The 14,592-nt window shown below is 36.9% G+C and overlaps 1 protein-coding gene across 3 annotated transcripts in view; it reads left to right on the forward strand.

Moving 5' to 3' along the window:
• Positions 1 to 14,592, forward strand: part of LOC118263381 (alpha-tocopherol transfer protein-like) — an 82,395-nt gene that overhangs the window by 60,355 nt on the left and 7,448 nt on the right. Inside the window, exon 1 of one of the 3 annotated variants that reach the window (XM_035575327.2) lies at positions 8,305 to 8,471. The exons of 1 other annotated variant lie outside the window; for it this stretch is intronic. The gene's annotated coding sequence lies outside the window, so the exon portion shown is untranslated. Of the gene's footprint in view, positions 1 to 8,304; positions 8,472 to 8,537; positions 8,561 to 14,592 lie in introns of those variants that run through there. One more of the 3 variants, XM_050704280.1, reaches the window with a different exon arrangement.

Below are 14,592 nucleotides of genomic sequence, written 5' to 3' on the forward strand. Positions count from 1 at the left end.
TCCACCAATTTGTAAGCTCATGAATAAGGGTAGGTTCATATCTAATCGTTCACACTCGACCGATGATACGTCAGTATGTTGAGTGTGAACGGACCCTAAGTCTATTACTGTATGTCTGTCATATTATGGAAAGTATACGATGGGCCATTTGTCCTACTTGAGTAGGTGAAGATAACAGGTCTTAGCGAAAAGATCTAGTCTAATTGCAATACCTAGTGTCATATTTTCAAATCTAGAATATCTTTACGTTATGTAGCATTACTGTATACCTATACTTCTTATCTTACAATGCGTTTGAAACTGTGAGAGATATCAGTATGACAAAAAATATTTTAAAAAGTGTTGGCATAAAATATAATAGACACAGTTGCTCCCGCGCTGTTTGCTCAGCCTTTCTCAATAGATGTACTATAGAAATATTATTTTTCGTATCCGAAGATAAAAGTACAATATACCCAACAAACAAACTACCTTTTCAGCTTTATAATATTAGTGATATATTATAAACCGATCCTAATAGAAAATCTCCGGATCAATCTATGATTTTGACAAAAACTCCGTACAAATAAAATGTATATTTAGCAATTAATTTTAATTGGTTACAGGTGTAATTCAAGATTTGTTTCAAAGTACAATGGCAACATATTGCTCTCCTGGAAATAAGAAATAAATATTTTTGTGTACGGCTGGAGTAAATATGCCAGAGTAAGTAAACTAACTAATATATTTGTCGTTTAGTCTTAGGCTAGGCTAAACCTCGTGGGGATCCGTAACAGGTCTATTAAGAGGATTCAGTGCCCCTTACATGTTTTGAGGGTGGCCACCATTTTACACAATTTTACCTCACTAAAAGCACCCCGGTTTTAGTGAGGTAAAAATCCCACACTCCCTAGTTTTTTTATGACGGGGAAAAGGCCAAACCTATGAACGGCCATCCGCCATAAAACAATATCTTCTCACATGGAGAAGGTTTAAGCGCGACCACCATGACATAAGCGGTACTTACAATGGTCTTTTCAATTTCCTTCATCTCCATTGTTAAGATGAATCGTCTAACTGCCTCTGAAAGTGCTTATTGTGATTTAACTATTGAACTCCAAAATTACATTATTTATTTTTTTAAACCTAATGGTCAATGGATCTCGTACTGAGTAGTCCTGGCATTGAAAGCAACTTGGACGTCAAATATGAAAATCTTAAACAAAAATTGCTTAAAATGGTTGAGACTTTTTGTTTCTTCCTAAAACTATATGACTACTATCACCCTACCCTACCCTCTCATTTAAACAACTTGCAACAGTAATAATGGGCTATCAAGAGCATAACACCGCTAACAATGTGCCCTTTCATTGCCGGCGTACGAGTAAGTTGGTTGTGAAACGGCACTCGATCTCCCAACAGTTTGGCAATACATCTAACGTAAGCGAGCCGAATTATTTTTTAACCGTACGACCAGATAGCTGTTATGATTGTTGCGTAACTCACTGGTCAGCATGACGTCACTCTGTGACGAGTTTCCGACATGGCCTAAAAACACAATAGTGCTGAGATTGACCGAGATCGAATTGCTGTGTCAATAAGATCAGTTTTACAGTACATACTAAATAATTGTAATACAGATACTTTTTTAGTTTTTCGAAATATCTCAGTAATAGCACTCATACCCGTGCATAATAGCAATACACTTACCACTTATTTATCTACAAGAGACCCATAACATACACAACCTCTACTTTTCTCATGAGTATTATAAGGGACTCATTCAACAGACACGGGGTAGCAGTACTCCATATAATAAAACTGCACTTTCTAAACTGTGATCTCCAACCCGCTTGCCTTATGTGAAGATTATGGCTTCTGTAGTCCAGCAGTGGAACTATCACGGGGTCTGTGACGTGATTGGACCACATTACTTAACAATAAATGGTTTGTACTTACAGAGATAAACCTGCACCTGGTCCAACACAACAACAAGGTGGAGAAACATCAGAATGGTACGTCACATAAAGTTTATAATGATTACATAGTTTGTGACGGTTTAAGTTTCCAAAATGGTGAGTCAGCTTTCAATCTAGTTAAAAGTTTCTTGAAAGCAACGCCTTTAAACCGTTAGGAACTAAAATGTGTAGCACAGTGATCACTCCCCTTTTTACCATCTAATGATCTCATTTAAATCTTTACAAGTTCAAGTTTAATTTCAGTACAAATCCTAATTCGAAATCAATTGTCGAGCGTTTATACAACATTCGCTCCGAGCCGATCGACTTGATAGATATAATATGTCTCGCCATTGCTGTAGCCTTGCTTGCGATTATGCTGAAGCAGCTGTGCTCCTTACTGCCAAGACAGCAGAGAAGAAATCGAGGCAGGTGCAACTGCTGATACTTGTAAGTATCCAGGACTTAAAATTTTAATAGTGATAGTCTTCATATTTGTATTCGCAAAAATACAACTGATTGTTTCTCTCCTCACACACGTAACCCTTACACATATGACTTTGGCGTTGTGTTTTCTATGAAAATTCATTTATACGATAGCATAGGAACTAGGTAAAAAACTTCAAATAGTTAGGAAGACAATACCACCATAGATGCTTATGGTTACCGTCGGTGATTGCATTCATTTGCAATATTATGAGACGAAATGCGGACGACCTTGAGAACGGGACCCGGCACACAGCGTGTTGCGTAGCTCTCTGTATACTTTGGCTTTGCCACTTATAACGCAATCAGCTGATCAGAGCGATGGTCGGAGTGGCGGAGCCGGCAATTATGCGTGGGTATGTAGGTTGTGAAAAGAAATGAAACCAAAAACTCAACACAATACGTTGCTGAAACTTGCGTATAGATGTTCTTTTTTGCTGAGTGTTGTGATATCAATAGCCCGTTAGTAAAAGCAAATTATGTTGATATTACATGCCTACTTAAAATGCAATTAGTTAGCCATTCGTTACATGCGAATTTAATGTTCCTATATTATATTAGGTAACAAAAATCGTTTATACACACGAGCTTTTCGTTTGGTAATACGATGCAAAAGAGCAAATTACAAACAGACTGTTTCCCCATGTAGTGCAAACATAGTTAGAAAGTCTGTCCCGAGTCCTGATAGAATCCTCCCTAAAGAAATAATACTAAGAGGGCATGCTTAACTAACCCAGTGATTGTATGATCAGATGCAAGATCGTGTAACAAGTCATAGGAATTAGTAACGACCAAGGGTGGAATTTAGATTTCTGGCCAGACCCATAAAAATAACTACAAGACCTGTGTTAATGTATGTATGTAATGTTCCAATTCTAAAGTGACCTATTTATAGTCTTCAAGTTCAATTAAAGTGCCATCACTTTAACTTTCAATAAATTAGGTATTATAACTTAAAACGCTTACTTTTTGACACATTAAAATATTAATTCCTCTCTCTATGATGCAATTATACATCTCTCTTCGTCGATTAATAGCCTGGGACGATCCCTGTCTAAGTTTTGTTTAGATACCATAGTTATTTTTTATGGTATAATCCGGTAAATGAGCAAACATATCGCCTGATAGTAAGCAATCCCCGCCGCTCATGGACACATGAAACACCAGAGGCGTTACAACTGCGTTGCCGGCCTTTTGAGGGTTGGAATTTAAGGGTTGTTGCGTAATCAGGGATTGGGAAGATTGGGAAAATGGGGTAATAGGATAGGGCCTCCAGTAACCTCACTCACATAACGCCAGCGTTGTTTCGGTTTTCTGTGACGCCGTGGTATCGACTCGTGAGCCGACTCATTCGTGCCGAACCATGGCTCGAATTTAGTTAGTTATTTTTATCTAAAGTAATTCCAATGACATATTCCAGGTACACTTAAAAGCAATACACTACAATACGGACGATGTGGAGTGAAAAAAAATAACTAAAATAAAAAGTATTTTCTTTTCATTCATGAAGCCATTTACTAAATACCAGTCCAGGTATGCCTATTATCGTTAACAAACTCATTTTTTATGGAAATGATTTAGATTTCTTATAATTTAAACGATTATTTCATTTTCATTACAGTTGGTTGGAAGCAAATGAAACAAATCACATTTATGAAGTCAATCCACATGAAGTGTTAATGACAACACAAGAGCATTACTTAATAATCCTGGTAGGAGTGGCCGTACTATATCTGTTTCGTGGAGAAAATAACCTTTGAAACTACATTTCTGTCAGATTACCCTAACAAAAAATTTTAGTTGTAATTAAACTGTTATTTTCGAATTATATTTGTTTCACAGATTTTGTTAAGTTATTTATAAATTCCCTAATCTATTGAAACTATCTTGATTAGCCAAACGCAAGTACGCATTTCTGTTTATGGCCATTACACTAACAAGGCTGTTAATGTTACAATTTGATTTAACAGTAGTAAACATAAGCAACCATATAACGACCGTAATTGACCAGCTGGGGCAACCAGCCACTCGTATCGCACTATAGTTACCGAGTATTACTAGCAAATTATGATGCAACGATGCAATCTCAGGGAAAGTACTTTGTCTAAAAGTAGGTCCTAAGATATCACCCTGGGGAACTCTTTTCTTAATTCTTAACATATCCTTTAAGATAGTGCAGCAACCTTTGTATTTACTCTTGCTTTATATCTCCCAAATGTACAACAATTCGCGACTGTTACGAGACAAATCTGCAAGAACATTAGTAACGACAATTTACAGACATTATGTCGCAATGAATCATAAGCCTAACCCAATACAGGAAAGTAATGACGCCAAATGTCCAAAGCCGTGCCCTTTCTGTATAACCTTGGCCCGGTGAGAGAATGGCTTTCGTTTAGTGTCGTTGACTGCGTGTCATCATGGTGCACGGTAAGCAAAGTGTGTAAACACATGCGGTAGTCAGTTGCGTCTGCACATTCAATAGACAACACGGAGGCGACATGGTAATTACAATGTAGTCTGCAATGCTTAGCAAGCTCTTGAGCAAGCATTATGAATATTGTTGGTTTTGCATGAGTTATGGTTAAACTAGACGCCATTTCAAAGACCAAGAGAAAAGTGAGTGGAGTAAAAATGCAATATTAATATTTAAAACGACTAATTAAATTCTTATTAAATGTTATTGGAGCATCATAAATTAAGAACAATGTAGCAATGGATGTAAAAAGTGAAAGTTAGTGTTAATTAAATATAATAAATTAATGTAAGTCAGCATCTAGATACATTTACTAAGACGCAAACAATTTTAACAAGTATTCTTTAATATTATAATACTTAGTTTTATGTATAACTGATTCAGTACATACACTTTCTATTCCTTGTACCTACTCGCTGTAGTTTTGTTATACTTTTTATGTTTAATACTCAATGAATTAAGATCATTTAAAGTGGAATGTGGGTCAGTAGTTCTCAGCTCAGCACCTCAAGTATGACATAACTGTGTGGTGCCTGATAACCTGATCATTCGGTGGTAGCCCAGACTGTAGGTGTCTCGTTCTATCTCCAAGAATTAATCCATCACTATCTCTTTCTTTTTTATTTAGTGTGCAAAACCTTTTGTTTTCAGAGTAAGAAATTTTTTCACGTCTTATTATGAAACTCAATTTATAGGTTTTTTTGCGTAAGGTTTGTATTGAATGGTAGTAAATAATACAACGTGTTTGTTACTATCATCAATGTTTTGTTTCTGTTACCTACAAAATAGTGTAGTGTTTTAGTTCTCTAATGCTTCTCGTAAGAATTGTTTTATTTAATATCTCGATTTGAGTTGAAAAAAGACCGCTTAACCTCGATCTTGGCGTTCAATTCAGTTAGTTCGTCCAGTTTATTGACCTAGGTTACCCAACCGAGTGTTCGTAATTTCTATTTGAGCTGAAATTATCAAGTATTATTTATCAATATTGAATAATTTAACACTCTTGCAGTTGTCAGTGGTTTTTAGTCAAGGTTGAGAGATGGGTTAATGATCGATCTATATTTCAATCTTTTTGGAAAGCCATAAAAGACAAACAATAAAGGTTTGCAATACCCTATGATTTTCGCAACAGCTTTGTACTGTATACCCATACAGTATGCTCGTTTACAAAAGGTCATTAACGGTATATGCCTCACTCATTTTGAAGATGTTTCAACATATTGCCTAAATCCATTGTTAATTGCAGCATATCTATTGTTAGAATCAAAAAGCAAGCTCATTCTACACAAACTAATTGTGAACGAAGTATAATTGCTGTAAAAATGTGCAAGTTATATAATGGTAGCTAAAGTTTTGTAATTGAATGTGTTACGCTGAAAATAAATTAAACGGGACTCTCTCTACATTAGTAGTTTTATTTTTCTTTTAGCAGAGCTGTAATTTACAATGAATGAATTTAAAAAACAATGTTATTCATGTTTGCGGCTAGATTGCTAAGTAGTAGGTATTAATAACGCTTCATATTTTCAGCTAGCCTTTTTAGTCTACTTTTGGCGATAATATTTTCATTAGTCTGCTCGTAGAAAGGACTTATTTTGTAAATGTGAGGCATGGTAGATTGTCACGGGCAGGTGATGGTAAGGCAATGGCCAATTGCGAAACACATGTAGCTAACAGGTGACCGTACTTGTATGACCAGATACACGAAAATAATGGAAACTAAAGATGTTTTTCAACATAATTGTCTTAATATAAGGCGTCCTTGTTTTGATATGGGAAAAAATACAACGTGATAAGATTGCATTAATGTGCAGGACTTTTCCAGACATTACTTATTTTGTATAGAACAACAATATACAAAAAAAGGAAGACATTAAGTACTGTTTGTAAGCGTATTGATTGCCATCGCAGGTGCTAAGTTGAAGTGCAAGGAGAAAAAGAACGAAATCAAGGTTAACTCTTACTATGGTAATAGTATTAACTAATCGTTGATTCTATTTTTATTATAAAAAATTGCCAGACCTTACTGTTGGCTGCGTGCTCCGTGAGAACCTTTTAAAGTAGTCGAAAGTACATTACAAATTACGATACGTTAACTTATCATGTTTGGTTACTAAAAAACAAATTAAAAAGCTTACAAAAAACAAACGTGTGATCTATAAAATTTATGCTGCGGCGCGGACTGAGTGAGAGCTGAATAGAAAGAAAGAAAACCATCAGAAAAACAACAAAAGAAAAGCACCGGGTACGATGAATCATCAACAAATCTTGAGTCAGGTTCAATTTGTGAAACCCCAAAAAAGGAACTCATTTTGGGAGAAATAATGTATTTTTAAACATGTTCTGATGTCTATCAGTAACTTCAGCCGTTTTCGTTATTGTCTCGGATGGTTTTCAAAAATGCCTGGAGAAAGGCGAAAATTCGTCACTAAAATATCTTCCACATGTCTACAGAAAACATCAAGGCACTAAATATTTTTTTGAAAGTCTAACATTTACTATTTACCCTATAATTTTAAATGAAGCAATAGGTACAGATGCTAATATAAAATTAATGATTTTGTCGCAAACTCTTGCTTTTTTACCCACGAGACGTGAAAAATAAACAACTGCGTTTAGTAATTTCAGCGTAATTTCGGATATACTGCGGTGACCTTAATCGTTCCTTACTTTTTTTGTCATTTATGTAACTCTTGTAATAAGTACCCACCTATGTAAAAACGGCCTAAACATAGAGACAGGGACTGCCAACATTATAGACAAATATTTTTTAAGCTACCTACCATAAAACGTTGAGAAGAGAATTCAAGGGGTAAATAGATACAGAAAAGGGGTGAATTAATATTGGGAAATTTTTCTAACATCTATTCGCCTTATTCTTGTGTCTATTCACCGTTTGAATTCTATTCACCCCTTTTTACCGTACCAAAGCAGGGTATTGAAAATTAAGTAGACGAAAAATTGCGAGGGTGAAGATGGATATTGGATATAATTCGGTAGACACCAACAAAAACTCTTTGGTACACTCTCTCGATAGGTTTTCTTAACTTTTCTATGTACCTACCTACTGGTTTTTAAAGAGAAATAGCATTATTGAAATAGGTCTTATACAAAAATTTTATTAGATTGAAGCTATAAAATATAACGTTTAAGCATTCCAGCAACTTAATAAACTAACCCTTCTTCGAAATTAGTTAAAAAATAGAGGTTGAAACATTAATAAGATAAAGTGATGTAATTACGTTTTCTTAGAGACGATGTTACAAAACTTGTACAGATAACGAGACACTAGATTTAGTAAGAAATTAACATAAAAGAGACCTGCTGACCTAAGATTTCACAGCAAGACTTTGGTATCAAGCTGTACATATCAGATCTAAACATTGAAATGTTTGTAATCTCTGTAACATTCACTGAAAACCGCAGTTATCTAAATATGTACTGCGGTGGAGCGCAACGATCATCAGCTGCAAGCAAAATAACAAGTCTGCCCGTGTCCGCCATCAGTGCTCGCTCGCTCTCAGTGCAACGTGAACGTGCCCTTTGTGATATTGCGCGGGAAATTTTGACAAGTGAGTTTTTTTTATCTATAATTTTTATTTCCCGCGAATTTATTTGACAAGTGTTCCTTTTTTTAAAATACGAACGGATTTACTGGACAGTGAGTTTGAGTTTGAGGTTTTTTTTTTTGGATTGTAATAATTAAAAAAGTTTCTTATATTTTCACACGGCTATGCGAATTTAAAAGTTTTATGACTTATTTACCTACTGCTTTGCGACTACCACTACACGTAATATTTATTTTAAAATGTAATTATCATAATATGCTTATAATGTACATGGGTATTTTTTACCTATTATAATTTAATTAGAATGACCATAAAAGCTAAAAAACATTTTATTTTTAGATGGTCAAATGTGTCAAAATAAATCACAATTATACACTATTGCTTGCTACGTAAAAACTTGAATGGAACAACCAAAATTAATAAAGATAAGACTAATTTAAATCTAAATATAAAAATTACATATTTTACTTTAGCCAAGTGACAAACGACAAGTGGATATCGCTGTGTTAGGTATGGAGGGAACACTAGATTTGGCCACCGATTCCTAAAATGTTTTTGTTAATAACTGCCAATGATCAGAAATTTATCTTATCTACGAATAATATACGTATACCTATACAATTTTGCATGAAAAGGCTGGACTAAGCATAAGCTTAATGAAATTCATATACAGATTAGACCAGGACGCAAATACTAAGAGATGTCATAACTGGATTTCCCTTTACCATAATGCGTGACACTTTACACGCGGGACATAACAAAACACGCTCCTCTCAATTTTCCATCTAGCGGTCCCATACTACAAAAATGTTCCCAAATTTAATGTGCCACTTTCTGAGCGCTTTTTGATAGGGCCCATTTGTTGTGTCACAGTGCACAATCACATTATGGCATCTCCTCTTTGTACTTGCTTTATGGATTGGACTACCAAAGACATTCTGTACATAACATCATCAGCACGTGTGCATTCGTTGTTCCTGCTGGTAGTTATACTTCTTGAACGACACACCACTGAGCTCAGTCTTGAATCATCCAACTATATACCAACCACCTTTGATATTTTAGGACCTCACATTTAATGTTGCAACTCTGTCTTTAAGTAGCCTAAACTTCGAAAGAATAAAAGAAGTAATTTTGGTGAACGTCATCAGTTCGATTATTATTATGTTTGTTATTTACATAATCTCGGGACCACAGGGTCCCGGACCTTTGGAAGGCGTACTAGGAGCCGAAGCCAACTCGCAGAGGCCCGTTGAACAATTTTAATCTAAATGTAATGGGACATCAGCCGGCGATTATCCCTGTATGCACTATGGAAGTACACCAAAGGACAATCCCCGGTTGATGCAGGACTATTGTGAGATATGGTAAAAAGAAATGATAGGGATATGGGTGTGGGTGGCTGTGGAATAGTTAACCGGTTAACTATGGGGACTATGGCCCCTGCCCCTGACCAATATTGAAAAATACGGATAAACAGGCAGGGGTGACTCGCAAACTCAATAATGGGCCCCCGGAAACGGCCGCTAGCATGTAGCGACAAGGGAAGCAACATGTCTTGAGCTGCTTGAGGAAGGATGGGCATCCCACGGCTATCAGAGCAATCCCGGAAGTACGGTCAAGACCCCTACCAGCATCTTACTGGGATACGTCCTTCCCCCAAGTGGAGCTGAAGGCAACTTCACTCTTGCGAATCTCCACTCAAACCAGTCGATTAAGGCAAGAGTGAGGTAGGAGAGGCCACTCCGGATAGTCACGAGTACTAACCGGAGTTAAGAAGTAGGGCCTCTCCCGGGAGTCAGCTCGCCACAAGCTGCCTTGCGGATCGATTATTATTATTGTTATAACTATCGTGAGACATACTAAATTAACTAATAAATGGCTGTGACATACGGACGGACGGGCGGACAGACAGACAGACAGACTTGACGAATCTATAAGGGTTCCGTTTTTTGCCATTTGGCTACGGAACCCTAAAAATCACGATGTACTCACGTACATTAATGGAGAAAAGCTACTACTACCTACTGAGTGAGTGAGTAAGCTGCAAGACGTCGCCGCGTCTGCGCACGCTGCTCATGATGAAGAGTCCCTCTGTGACTCAAAACTAAAGAGCTTTTCTCCATTAATACAGGTGGGTAAACTGTGATTTTTAATTAGTTCGATTATTATTTTTCTTGAATATATTATAAATGATAAATGATATTTATTTCTGTAAATAGGTCATAAAATAACACTTTTACACGTCAATATTTCAAATAGCTAGATGAGGCCGGCTATTCCGATTCTAACATTGTAATCATTACATAAAAATGCAATTAAATAGAGCCGTGACCCTGACAATCATGTAATCTTTATACTGTTAAGAATAGGAGTAACTGGCTCGTAATACTAATGAGCTCATATTTTTTTTTACGACATCCAGACCGGATTAAGTGTTATGCATTGCAAATATCGCAATAGTAACCTGGGGCTCAACAATTTTTTAATTAATTTGGTGAAGTAGCTACTGGTACGAATACTGAACAACTGCCGTACCTATATTAACTTAAAACAAAACCGAGTAAAATTATATATTAATTCTATTCTTATTACATTAGTATATACGATACTTCTAAGTTTAATTAGGTTCCACACAATAAAACTGAATAGCTAAAAAACTATTGTAACTATTTATAAAAAAATTACATAAATATATTACCCGAGCACCGTATTAAACAAAAAATTAACTACGGAGAAACTTTTTTGTATTTGTTCTTTAATTTTTTCATCTCAGTGGACCGAAAAATTATCCAATTTAAATTCAAGTCAAGTCAGAATTAATTTACTTACCAAACTAATGTGTAAATTTTTTTTTCCATTTTTATATTCCCTCATAGTAGCCATCTTCAACATACCAGGCACATCACGTCTACTTCTGAAAATAACCTAATAACTATAAGTGGTTGGAAGCAATCTACACCTTTATCAGAATAATTATCTAAACAGTTCGCATGATTTATAATGAACTAAACATTTATTATTATTATCTGCTTTGTCTAGGTATTAAGTCGTCGTGGGATGGCGGCACAGTTGAATAGGTATATCTATCATCTGTCTAACCCTAGTTTGTACCCCGGTGTTATTAAAACCGACTAAAAGACTACACATTTGGATTAACCAAGAAACATTTAAACTACAATCTCCATGCCGCCCAGGACACCCAGGTTGTACATTTGCGAAACACAGACGCGGGCAAAGCATTCCACTCCTTTGCTGTTCGCACAAAAAAACTTGTAGCCTATAACCATTCTATGATTGAGGCTTTGAAGCCGGGCTTCAACAGCCGCATCACCGTAAATGAGCTTCTTAGCACGAACCTCGGTGGCTTCGATGGTATCTAGCTGGTGCTGCCAATATTGGAGCAGTACTCCATGCACAACCGGACTTGTGCTTGGTAGATTACAAGTAATTGTTTCGGTGTGAAGTACCGTCTCACCCTCGATACTATACCCAACTTCCTACCAGCCAGATGCGCCTTCGGTTCAGCCAAAGTCGACAATGAGCGAAAGAGTAGCGCCAAGAAGCTCAAATAGATCAGTTATTGAGATTGATACATTCCGGAAAATATGAGCCAACGGGAATTGACTCCGTTTGATGAGCCACGCCTAGGTTTTATTGGCATTGAACCTGACCAAGTTGGCATCTCACCATTCGGAAACCGCCTTCAAGGACTCGTTCAGGCGTTCTACCATGAACTCTCTCGGAGTTGGGTATCCTCTCGAAGGTGAGACGGTACTTCACACCGAAACAACTGCTGAGCCTGTACCAAGCGCAGGTTCGGTCATGTATGGAGTACTGTTCTCACCTTTGGGACGGCTCGGCTAAATGCCAGCTAGATGCGCTCGAACACATTGAAAGGCGTGCCAAGAGGCTCATCAACGATGATGCGCTTGTGGAGGCCCGGCTTCAAAGCCTTGAACAAAGGCGCAAGGTCGCAAGCCTTTCCGTTTTTTACCGGATACATTTCGGAGAGTGTGCGGGGGAATTGCACAACTTGATTCCCCCTAGTCCTTTTCATCATCGAACCACAAGACAATCGGCGAGGCGTCACCGCTTCATGGTAGATATCCCACCCACTCGCACGAAGCGATGGGCAGACGTGCTCCACCGTAGGCCCCATCATCACTTACCATCAGGTGAGATAGCGGTCAAACGTCGACCCATTAAATGTAAAAAAAAAAAAAAAAAAGAGATTTTGACTTGACTTACACAACTTATTTTTTAATAGTAGGTATCCTGGATTAAGGATATTGTTTTGCTATCAACATTATTTGCATTCTTGACACAAATGCCTGATTTTAAAATATTGAAAACCTATACAGAAAGTGCAGTTGTTATTATGTACTAACTTCATTTTGATTTAATGTAAAGCTCATTTAACTCACGTGTAAAATTAAAGCAAATCACGTGTCGAAGTTTATGAAATGCGTATTCCGTGTTGAATGTCGCTATAATTTGTTATTGCACAAACATTAAGAACTGTTATGTGGAGATTATCTGTCGAAATACTTTCGTAAGTGCGTTGTGGAGTTCCAAAGCGTTCTGAGTTTTGACCTAAGAGGTCTATTCAGAATATCTCCTCCAGTATTACGTAGATAGATAATGTAATGATTAATAGTTCCTTATTAGTTGTAATGGTAGCAAATAAAGAAATAGTTTCTTCACCGTGGGGTCTCAATCCTGACGTGGTGTGATTCCCGGATTAGGAAAAATTTGGGATTTTAGACTTACTCAATGTTTAGTGGGGGCCGTATGGAATAGAATGTATCACTATCTGTTCAATACCTGCTGCGGACTGCCTAGAGGGTTACCCTGGCACCGGCTCTAAAAGGTGGAGTAGGAACGGTGTGGTTATTAGTCAGTAAGAGGCTGACACCCTCTCGCCTCGCCCAAAGCGGATGAAGTCATTAGAAGACTTTGTCCCCTCAAAAAGAATCCGTTTGATACCGGCGGCAGTTTGCGTAAGAGGATAAAAATTCAGAACTCTTACGCCTGCCTGATCAACATGAACCTTTTTAGCTGCTGGCAAAGAATATGACATACCCTCTTATTTAGAGGAACCTCATAATCCAGCTGCAGACTGTAGCAGACGATGAAACGATGGTGGCCCAATAAACGATAGAAATAGAGATAAAGATAGCCTTATTAAAATAAGGCAGTATTTTATTTTAAATAAGGCAGTATCTATTTCTATCTTTAATCTATATTATATCTATACGGTATACTTCAGAACATGTTACATTCAATATTTGTGTCTTTTAAATAATCAAATGCATGTTTTGTATGCATTTATCAATGTTCTGCTTGTTATACGGTGAACTATTCCGTAAGACTGTTGTAATACTCCGGTTGATTCATCTCGGGTTTGTTGGGGAAACCAGTTTGCCGGCATTGTGTGGACTGTCTCATTGGTTGTCTTAAGAGGTCTTTGCTTTGCTTTGAGAGTTATCATTGGTAAATAGACTGTTGAATATGAGGCACTGATACGAATTCTAACATAAATATTTAGTAGATGTTATTTTACAGCAGCGTCACGCCTTTTATCTCCGAAGGGGTCGGCAGAGGTGTACAATGTACACCCACTTTTGACCATTTGTGTTATAAGTTCCATAGGAGGTGAGCCTATTGCCATATACTGGGCACAAATCCAGACTCCTTACTACTACTGACAAATTTTCAAAAACCAAAAATAGCCCAGTATTCCTTTGCCGTACCCGGGAAATGAACCAGAGACTCCTTGTCCGGCTTATAGAAGTTGTTTTATTATTTTATTAAATAAACTATCATCGACATTTCCAAAACTATGTATCCCAATTAAACATGTCGGTTGACTTTTATTACATCTCTATCCTAATGCCCTTTTCACAACAGTAAGTGCGAGTACTTTAATCAGCAATTAGCGAATACTTTCGAATAGCAACCTAAATACTTGTATAGGCCCTACAACGAATGAATGAAACAACAATAAATGTACATGTCAGTACTATAAGTACCGCAGTTTCACAAGACATGGCTCGGACACAGTTCTACCCTAATTACATCGGAATAACTTATGTAACACCATATAATTACTTAGATTAAC

Source organism: Spodoptera frugiperda, chromosome 25 (genome assembly GCF_023101765.2).
Source record: "Spodoptera frugiperda isolate SF20-4 chromosome 25, AGI-APGP_CSIRO_Sfru_2.0, whole genome shotgun sequence".
NCBI lineage: Eukaryota > Metazoa > Arthropoda > Insecta > Lepidoptera > Noctuidae > Spodoptera > Spodoptera frugiperda.